Raw genomic sequence first — 11,282 nt, 5'->3', positions numbered from 1 at the left:
TGTTACAACGTTCATGTGTATGAGATTCCTTAACAATGTCATATACTTTAAAGGGGCCTTTTCACAGATTTTGGCATTTTTAACTTGTTCATTAAATGCTTTATATCGATAAATGTAAACATTGGATCGTAAAAGCTCCAGTAAAAAATCAAGAATAAAATTAAAAAAAGGAAAAGAACATTGCCCGGAACAGGTTTCGAACCAGTGACCCCTGGAGTCCTGCCAGAGTCCTGAAGTAAAAACGCTCTAGCCTACTGAGCTATTCCGCCGAGTAAACGTACTAGACGTATTTTATACCGTATATAAGCAATCTTCGTAGTTTCACAAAATTTAACGACAAAAACAGAAATCTCCAAATTATTCAATCGTTTCGCGTTGCAACGCTTTATAATTTTTAGGTTTTAAAATCGTCAAAAGATGCATATAATGGCTATATTAGACCATGGTAAATGTTCAGTATTACTGTTTCCTCACAATTATCATAACTAAAACGAAAATTTGCGAATTTGAAACAACTTTTTTCAATTTAATTTAATTTATTGGTAAATTGTTTTCTTGTCATCACTTTTGATTGTAAAAGGGCTTGCATAGCGTTCAAAATCAAGCATTCGAAGCGGTTTTTAATGTCATATGGTTTTCATGAAACTATTCTGAAAATGTCGTACCGCATTGTACAAAAATTGAAAATTGTGCTTTATTGTGGTGGCATTTGATATGACATGCGTATATGCTGCTAAACCTACTTAATGTTACGATTCACATTAAATATTTTTTACGTCACTGGTTAACGGACAATTACTCATGTTGCATGCTTGTATGGTGCTCTTCAACTACTAAACATTATGATACGATTCACATACAATAGTGTTTATGTCTCGGTTTCATTGACATAATCTGCTTCAATTTTGTTTCTAAGCGATCATTATCGTATACTTAAGTGATATGGCTTGTTGGTCGATGAAGTTATATTTAAAATTCAATTATATTTTTAGTTCGGTTACTATCATATTAACTTTTAAAAGGTCGCATTAAATTAGTCTCTATGGTGCATATTTACTATCATTCATAATGTGTAATAAGTAATTTAAAGTGAGGTTATACGATTTTGTCAAATATATATGAATTTATACAAAATGTGTAAACAACTTATTATACATATATTTCAATATAATTTAAAATAAAAGTTAATAAAAATGCGAAATAAGCCAGATATTTAATTCTGAAATCGAAAAAGGCTGTACAGTCGAATTCACCAGCATGTATATCATGCATGTACGATGTGAATCATAATTTAGTTTTAGTGCAGATTCGTTAATACGACACACAGACACAATTTTGTTTTACGGATCATTTTAACGAATATCTTCGTCACAATCTGCTCGGGGCACTTATTTGTCGTTGCTGCATTTTATGAAATTCGTCTTCAATGTATAATTTTTCTTGCCTATTTTGTTTTTTGTAACATATTTTTATCAACATATTACTATTTAACACGTATAAACATCGTATTATCTCGCTTTAAAATAAATAAAGCTTTTAATGACCTTTGAGACAAACTTAGAATTGAAATAATACTATGTGAATCTTTGTTAGAAAAAGTAAACAAGCAAATACAATAGAATCAACATAATATATTTTAAGTACACATCATATGTTCATTTGCAATTATTTTTGATCATCTCGACACAACTATGTCATTTAAAGATCTATACTGTATTTCTACTACTTTTTTGTTGTTGTTATATAATTGTATTCACTTACTAAAACATATTCATCAGTTATTAAGTTTAGTATACTTCCAAAATTAGTAATTGATATAAACACATAGGCAAAAAGTCAAGAAATAAGAGGTTATTGAACTCAAGATATTTAAGCCTTATAAATAAAGAGCAATATGCATCGCTTTAGTTGACTGTCATTCCTGCTGATTGTGAATATCCCGGTCAAATCGAATACTAAGGGCTCGTTACGTAACTGAGAAAAAGACCCGTAAAACATACATAAAGGCAGTTTTTTTTTTCTCAGGAAAAACAAGTATGTTTGATTGCTCTTCAATACGAATATGTTAAATAGGTTAAGTATCGGCGGCGATCAAATCCACTATATCTGAACTCATTTAGTTTCAATGACAAGTATGCTTCGTTTTCCAGTACACATGGTTGAATTATCATGTTAATGGCGTTTATACAAGAACATCCAGATAAAGAGTCAAACCAAATAGTGTAAATTGTATCGAATGTGATTACATATGAACAGTGAAATCCTCCTCTTATCAACAGAATAAACCAGACACAGCTTTTATAAATGGCCGCCACGTTCGAATTAAACTACAGTTCTGCTTATTTACGCTAAAATATGAATGGTTAAGCAACTCAAGCTCATACAGTGCCTCAAATAATTCTGGGTCGTATCGTTTTTATTAAGTAAATGATTTCACTATCATCACAATCATATGAATATTTATGTTGAAAGTTCTGTAAAGACATCATTGACACGAACATGTACTTAAGACACAAACAATTTACCTTACTTACACAACCAACAAATGAATGAACTTCCATGTGCGTAAAAATATAATCTGAATAAACTTATGAAAAACTCCCTACGTCCCTACTGACGTTTCTTTGGCGTTAAAGATATTTAAATGAACTATCACTGATTGATCTTGCAGTATCTTGCGAATTTATTTGAAAACATACGTAAACACGTGCAATGTTTATGTCTTCTCTAAATCTTTCCTTAAAATGCATTAACCTACAATAAAGCATCTATGCGATAACCCTTTGCCGTTTCGTGACAGGCACGAGAAGGTACAACAACTGATCCAATTCAAATAACTTCCCAAACAGTCATATCAAGGAAATTGGTTTTGTAATTATATTCAGCTCAAAAACTGTCGGTTCCAGGAAATAAGGTTGTGCTCCAAAAACAAAAATATCATATGGCCTCAGTATATTGGTTCATAGAACAAACCTTCACCATTTTTATTAATACTTGTATATTCCGTTCGTTGAAGGAGATTTTAGTGGGACATATGATTTCAACGCGCTGTGTAAACACTCTATGTATTGTGTTTTATTCCACATAGTTGACAGTTAACATGAAAGCGGTACACTAGCTATCACATGTACTTCAAGCAAATGAAAAGTGCAATTAAGTATTAATTTGATTTTAACAGAAAGACAAAGTACGCTATGCCCATATTATATAAAATATTATGAGAATTTTAAGTGTGTATGTTTTCATTCACTGGTGTGTTTTGGAAGTTCAAAACCCCAAAAGTACCTCAAAAGTACTTTAATTATATATAAAGTGCGATGGTATGATTTGTTCTCATTCGAATAAATAGTGTAAGTCATAATTACGGTAAATGGCCATATACTCTTTCATTTGATATTTGTACGATTTCGTAATCTATTAAAGTTTGTTGTGAGGTCATAGCTGATACTAAGCTCCTATATTTCTTTTCAATTTATGAATTGAACATTCGTCTTAATTGAAAGTGAGACTTGTATGCATGCGTTTATTATAAAGACCAACGCTGTCATTACAAATCAATCAACTGATCAAATGGGTTATCCAGAAATCATTTTTTTTTTAAATAACTTAAATGAAATATTCATTATCGTGTTCCACATTTTTTTAAACATATTCCCTTCACTGTCACAATACAGCATAAATAATGTCGTCACGTTCTGGAAAAAACATGCCATTATAATACAATAACTGGTTCTCATTAAACGCATGACACATGGCCATGAAGAAAAAAGCATGCAAATACATGGATGCGTCTAAATTAATAATACAAGAAAAACATCTCTGTTTGTAAGGTTTTGCAACACGAATGAGAAGAAATGGTTAATTATCGGTGGTGGCCTAATCTATTATTGATTAGACAGTGTTGTTTTATTGACAATTACGCCTCGATCCTCGGTATGGAATGCTTCAAATGTCAGTGCAATCACGGAAATGTTGCCTAAGTCATATAACATTTCAACAAATAAGGAAACAAAGTTACGAATTATCATAACAGCTCGAGATGGCATCTCTATTCGCATCACCAGATGTCATACATCAAATATGAACAATACATTTCTAGAAGCCCATAGCCCTTGCACATTGATTCTAGTGTGTTTTAGACTTTATATTAAATCTTCGGGCACCTCATATTTCTAAATCTTTGTTTATGGTTTAGCGTATGGTTTTATTATGTATTATCATATTTGAAAATAACAACCGACACGAAGAAAATTTATATTCCATGAGAATTCTCATTAATGGAGAGAATTTATTATTGTTGCTACTTTTTATGGAGACACAATTTACTCGAAAGTAAAATTCAGACCCGTAAGTAATTGAATATTAGTGCTAAATTACATTTAACCGTAAAAATACTTTTGATATATTATTGATCACGTTCCTAACATTTAAACGTATGATCCTATTTATCGTATTTACATCTTCTTTCAAAAGGTCGGATCTAGGAAAAAGATACAAATCGGTAGAGTAAAGAAAATAGGTTCCGGAAATAACATAGAGTGTAAGAAATTTAATTGTGTCTGTTACCATACGAATTGCCAATATTCTCCCTAAATGGGCTAAACTAATATTCCATAACTGTTGGAGATTTATAGCATATGTTCGTGGGAAATGTGTTTGGAAAACATTCTTACACAATGTTGTAGTTATACCATTAATATTACACTTATGTTGCCGCAGGCCAGGGCACTATGCATGCTGCACGATGTTCATGTCTCGACTATCAAAATTGATGTCAATAAGAGATTCGCTATCACTGATATTATGTGAATAATTAATGGTATGTGTGAATACACAGTTAATTTGTATATGCCTCTGAAGAATCGAAATGCCATGCCAACACACGGAAATGTGCGAATGCATTTTTATTATTCCTGTTTTAAAATAACTTCATACATCTGGTTATAAAAGAAAAAACCCCTGATTTTTTCATCTGCATACGATTTGAAAGCGTTAAAATTCGTAGTTACAGAAACAGAACACACGATTAGCAGCCATTTATAGCGGTACGCTGATCTTTTTAATTGTATGTATCGATTTCATGTAAAAAGTGTTAATGTCCTAGCAACAAGCACATTATTTGCTGAATAAGTCCCCCAACGATCATTACTGTATGGAAGCATATTTTGAGATGTACGACTATACAATTTTATGCAAAGAGGATCCCATGACGATTAATTGAAGAAAATGAAATGTATTTGATTATGTTTTTTCATTTTCAAACGTGCTGTTTATTGAATATTTTTGCGGGGATTATATTCGATGATCCAAATAGTATTTTGGAAGAAGTAAAATTACTTGTTTTGTCATTTGTGTGTGATGTGGTAAATTAACTGAGTGTTTAAAGGCATACATGCTTCGTGATCAAATTTGTAGTATGTGTACCAAGTTTTGGAATGCATTTGTACCAAATAAAAGGTTTGTTTTATACTGTGTTTCCAGCAAAGCGTCACGCACAATTGGTTGACGTACGATAGCAATTTACCTAAATCGGCATATGCATCATTAGGTTACAGATATTTTAACATTTATTTTCGAGCTCTTAAACTTATAATCAAAATCTCCCGAAAAAAATAGTGTTGTACAAACAACGTTGAAAGGAAATTTAGCAAGCAACCAAACAATATGTAAAGCTTTTATACTATAATGAAATAAAGTAACGCCTGCGTTTAATCTTCTTCGAGAACAATAAATAGCTGATCATATTAAAATGGAAAATTAATGATAGATTGGCGATCACAATCAATGCACGTTAATAAAATCAAAATTAAATGTGTTTTTATAGTTTTTTGTCCCTGGGCCTGTTAAAAGGACCAATAATAAACAAACGCAAAACGAAAGCTTGGATCATTAGTTGGAAAGAAATCATATAAGTCAAAGCAGTCTTATTGATTCTTCCCTTAGAGCAGTCCATTTTATTAACGCCACTGCTAGAAAAAAAGATACAGTTTATTAAAAAATCAGTACATTAATTGGGCTGCGTTCAATTGATCAAGAACTTCTATAGCATAAGATAGAGAGATAGAGAGAGATAGAAACTACATTTCATTAATGCGTTTGAAAGAGATTGTGAAATGTCAAAAGATCTTGCTAATTAGAATGAGACGTTGGCGATGGAGACCTGAATGCATGTGCTAAGACGATGGACAAGACGTGGTGCAACTGACTGAGATTCGACCAAACACATTCGCATGGAGAAGCTAGTTTTAGACAGGATGACAGGCGAAGGTGTGGTGAGGTATTTAGAATGTGAGAAACTCCCTAACAAGCTCACATGCGATATTTTATAAACAAAGTTCCCCTCGAGGCCAAACCCCGTTACAGCAATATGGTAGAGGCGTTTTGTTATACAAGCGAAAGTCAAATGCAGGCGCACTTTTTGTATGCTTTGTAGTTGATCTTGTCCATTTATAATGGAACGTGTCATAGTAAGGGCCATGAGGATCTTCGTTAGGAATATAACACTTAGTTCTTGCAGACAATTAAAGGACATACCGATATGATCATAAACTATATCGCATGTTTTTCACAGACAATAAAGCAAAATTTGTCAAGCATAATGTTAACTGTTGCCTAATTGTGATATGTCAATTTATATAATTTATATAAAAAACAACTCATTGTTATATTAGGCGGTAAATACTGCATAGTAAAATCCTATATCCCAATAATGATACTCATTATATTAACTTTTTGAACAATTATGTCAACAGTATATTATCATTGAGTTTGTCACATTGCAGAATTTGACACTCAAGACCTGTTGTATAGTTGATGAAATTAATTATTAATTGCTTATTATTAATACAATGCCGAAATATGATTTAATCCCAATTAAACGTTTTTGATCTAAATTTACATATATCGTGTTTGTAAATGTAAATTAAAGTGAGATTAATGTAGTGTGTTAATTCTAATTAATTGTCTCATGAAATTAATATCGATTATTCCTAAATATATTTTAGTATTGCTTTGATGAAATACATTCAATCAATGAAATTCCTATACATTATGTCACGTGTGTGTTGGTCCTCAATATCAGTGAATGGTTTTATTGTTATCACAGTTTCTTTATCAAGTGGCACAACTATAAAATGTTATGTCTGGGAAAATGAAATCAATTATAAGGAAATAAATCTATTAAATTATGTGTCTGCAAAATATTTGGTTAATTATTTTTTTTAAATATTTATGTCGACATGATCAGTCATACAGTTACTGTTATAAGTAAGTACTGAAGAATTTACAGTTAAAGTGATGAATCTTAAAACGAGGTTGAGTATTGACATATGAACAAACCATATTCTGCTAACGATGCCCCGTTCCCGCAACTGCTTCCTTTCTTACCGCAACTTCTCTTATTCTGAAACTCTACTCTTCCACTGCTATCCCTTTCCTTCTCCACTTATTAGCTCTTATGCTATCTACATTACTCTGTTATACTTTTTGTATTATAAGTTATAGTATTTTTTACATTTCTAACCAGTATGCAATTATCTATCACTGTAATATATTGTTCGTAATTTTGACATGTCTTTAAATAGTTGTTATACGTTTGGTTGTTTACACCATTACAGCAGCGCTTCTAACTGACAGAAGAGAGACATAGTATAAGCCTCGAGCTTCCTTCTCAATTCTGTCCAATTGTATTTTACAGCCTTTATGTAGAGCAATACTGCAATTCTATCTGCCTAGCATATTGCTCAAATATAATATGTATGTTTGTATTGTATTGCTTATATGTACTTTCAATGAACTAAATAAATATTGTTTAAACCAACTAAATATAAAAGATATGCATTTACCAATATGTCAGAAAATGTGGACAAACTATTTTTTTAATATACCAAACTCAATCCCTACAACACTTATAATACAATATCGTGTTTGATATTGCTAATTGAACAAATATTCTTACAATGTTTTGAAGCAAAAAGTACAAATTCCATTCATTCCTTTTGGGTGCGTTATATCATTAAATAATTAAAACCCTATTATCACATCAAATCTGTGTTTACTGTTGCTCAGGTGGTTGAAGGTACAAGTTCACGTACAGGCAAAATTGTTTCCAAATATAAAGCAAATTAAAAGTATATATTAAATACAATAAGGCGGTTCAATGTCTGTGAATAAAAAGGTAAACGAAAATCGGTGAAAAGAATCTCATCAAACAAATCATTTATTCTTATGTGTACATGTACATTCGCTAGGTCTGCACGTCTTTTCATCTTTTTTTTTTCGTTTCAATAATGGAGCAAGGATTGGCCAGTTTGTACAGTAAATTAAGTCCATTATGATGTTTATGCATCATCTTTCGCTACAGCATGATATGTTTTATCTCTTAAAACATTAGTAAGTAGGACATAATCAGCCTACTAGACAAGACGAAGAATCCGTCGGTTTATTTCCGAAAAGTTATTATTTGCGAATGTTTTTCATCATCCCACCTCTACAACCATTACAACGACATTGGAGCTCTATGGAGTATTCTTCTTATCTCCTTCCTGCATCCGTGAACGGACATATAATATACATTTACGAATGGCGATTATAAGATAACATCACATAGGCGCATCGAAATGTACTCCAAATGAGCTTTCTTACTTTGCAATGACCTTTAGTCTAATAACGCAATTAATTTGAGGTAAAAAATAAAGGAAATATATCACACAAGTTTGATACCTGCATATGTTCTGCACTGGAGAAGAATGTATCCAATGATAAGTACGCGAATGATGAACACATTTTGCATTAGAGTAAATACTTCTTACATTCAGCGACCCTCCTAAATGCAGTAGCAATACCTTAGCACTTAATAATTGAAGTTTATATTCTAAACAAAAAGCTGAAATATGTTACAATAGTGAGATAACACAACAACACTCTACCGATTCATTCATTAGGCCAAGAAACAAATAAACTAGAATTACAGATATCAACAGATAGCAAACAACGAAACTGAAAATGTAATGAGATCTTCCCATTCGTTCACAAATACAAAAAATGAAGTTGGTTATTACCAATTTGAAATAATTTAACATTCACCCGCAAAGATAAATGTTCGATTGATATTCGCTAAGTACTAGACAAATTCAAAATTGTGTTATACCATACCTTACTTAATATCGTCGCATGACAATGGAGAGAAACGAATGAACATATTTGTGTCGTGTTAAATATTTATGGTGACTTTCTGTGGATTTACACTATGTGGAATATATAGTTTAAATTTAACTATACGGAATCGCAATGTCTGTGATTGATTGTACCTTCATCAACAGGGTAAGTATTGATTCGAAAAATGTTGTCGAACCTTAAGATTACAACACATAATGTGCATAAGGTACATGAATAAAGAACACAACTTTAATACTCTATACAGTTTATGTAACAGTTTATTCTGGTGAACTGATATGGCAATTTGGAATATACATTCCGAACAAAGACTTTGCAAAATTTTCATGGCAAGTTGAACAAAGTGCTATAAATAATTGCACAATGATTGAAGTTTATTATTTTAGTGGTGGCATTTCATATCACATGTATGTATGATGTTGAACTCCAAAATGTTATGTACCGATACACCGAACAATTGTTGACGCCTCGGGTTAATGGACACAATATGCATCGTTTATCCCCTGGCGATCATCACCATGGACAATTGGTCAACATCACTCAAAATATTAAACGCAGTCTTTATGTTATAATAGTTTAAAAATAGTTTTATCTGTGTGAATATTGCAGCAATCCGGAATATACATTACAAACGAAGGCATGATTTTCAAGGAGCGATGTTGGCAAATGCCTTTATTTATTGAGTTTCATATTGTGTGCGTGTGTGACACAAACTTCGGTAAGTGTTGGTACAATTCAAATCCGATGTATTGCCATAATCTGCTTTGTTTTATCCCCATGCGATCATTATTGTAAACTTGAATGCTATGTCTTGTTGCCCTACATAAAAGTAAATTACAAAAATCTATAATTTTACATGGTCTGATACAATATTTACGTTTTAAAGGTCCAATTATGTTAACTAAAATTGCTTTATGTTACAATTATATGTGCAATTTAAAGGTTATTAGGCTTTGATTAACCTTTGAGTAGAACTTGTAATTGAAATAATATTCTCCGGGTATCTTTGGTGCAAAACGTTTACCGGAATAAAGCAATTACATTAGAGAAGAATCCATATAAATTAGTACATACACAGAAGTAATTTGATATTGTTTATCCAATTCTGTGATAATAAACGGACTTTGACATGGAAAAAGATTCATACTGCATGTAAATCATTTATTTTTACATATAGTGACTTAAACATTCAAGGTAAGCTATACTACGGTGCCTATACCACGTGACCTTTTCGGATCTGTGTTGGGAGAATAAAGCGCGACCCAGTTAACATTTTCAATGATGTCTTTTTAAACAAATAAGTATGTTTTCAGTAAAGTGCAACCGCGCGTTTGAACGGTTAGGGAAATGTCGGATCAGTGTGGGGACTTCATATTACATACGCGCGGTTGCACTTTACTGAAAAAATACTTATTTGTATATATTGATCATGCTACCTAAAGAAAACTCTCTCGAATGAGCGGGCTCTCCACTTTCTCCCATTAAAAATAGTGAAATATTTAAAAAGAGTTTATAAGAAATGTTAACTGGGTCGCGCTTTATTCTCCCAAAACAGATCTTAAAAAGTCACGCGGTATAAGCACCGTGTATACTAAAATGAAGTGTTATTTCAAATGAGAGACTTGATAGAATAAATAATCAAAACGTCAGGGAAAGACGCCAAACCCAAGCGGTTTGACTTAAGAGCCTTTAAGAGAAATGACAATAGACAATGCTTTATTTACCTTCTTTAGCATGCTTGCTAAATGACCCCGTCAAACTTGTAAATGTATAGAATACTGTCAATAATGACGTTAATATTTAAAATCAATAGCTAAACAAACACTCTCCATATTCTAAGAGTATTTTATTCTCAGAATACAGCAATTATTTTCCTACTATAGACAGACAATTGTATCCGCTGCAATATGTTAACCTAATTATTGTAAAAATTTTATGAAGTGGTAGCAGAGTCATATACAGAACATAATCCTTATAAAAAGATAGCTCTCGGTTATTGAAAATTGTTTTGGATTTTATAACTGGTGTGTTTGATGCTTAAATAAAGCTTCTGTAAGTATTATTATATTCCGCTTTTTTATTGATTACATCACCTGTTTTCAACTTCC

The 11,282-nt window shown here is 31.8% G+C and overlaps 1 long non-coding RNA gene across 1 annotated transcript in view; it reads left to right on the top strand.

The window, feature by feature from the left end:
* LOC127867465 (uncharacterized) overlaps positions 1-467 on the top strand; it is a 136,818-nt gene extending 136,351 nt beyond the window's left edge. The window contains exon 3 of the long non-coding RNA XR_008043505.1: positions 399-467. This is a non-coding gene — a long non-coding RNA (uncharacterized LOC127867465). The remainder of the gene's footprint in view (positions 1-398) is intronic.
* The last annotated feature ends 10,815 nt before the right edge of the window (positions 468-11,282 follow it).

This window comes from Dreissena polymorpha, chromosome 2, assembly GCF_020536995.1.
Source record: "Dreissena polymorpha isolate Duluth1 chromosome 2, UMN_Dpol_1.0, whole genome shotgun sequence".
NCBI lineage: Eukaryota > Metazoa > Mollusca > Bivalvia > Myida > Dreissenidae > Dreissena > Dreissena polymorpha.
This window is presented reverse-complemented; position numbering and strand designations above follow the sequence as displayed.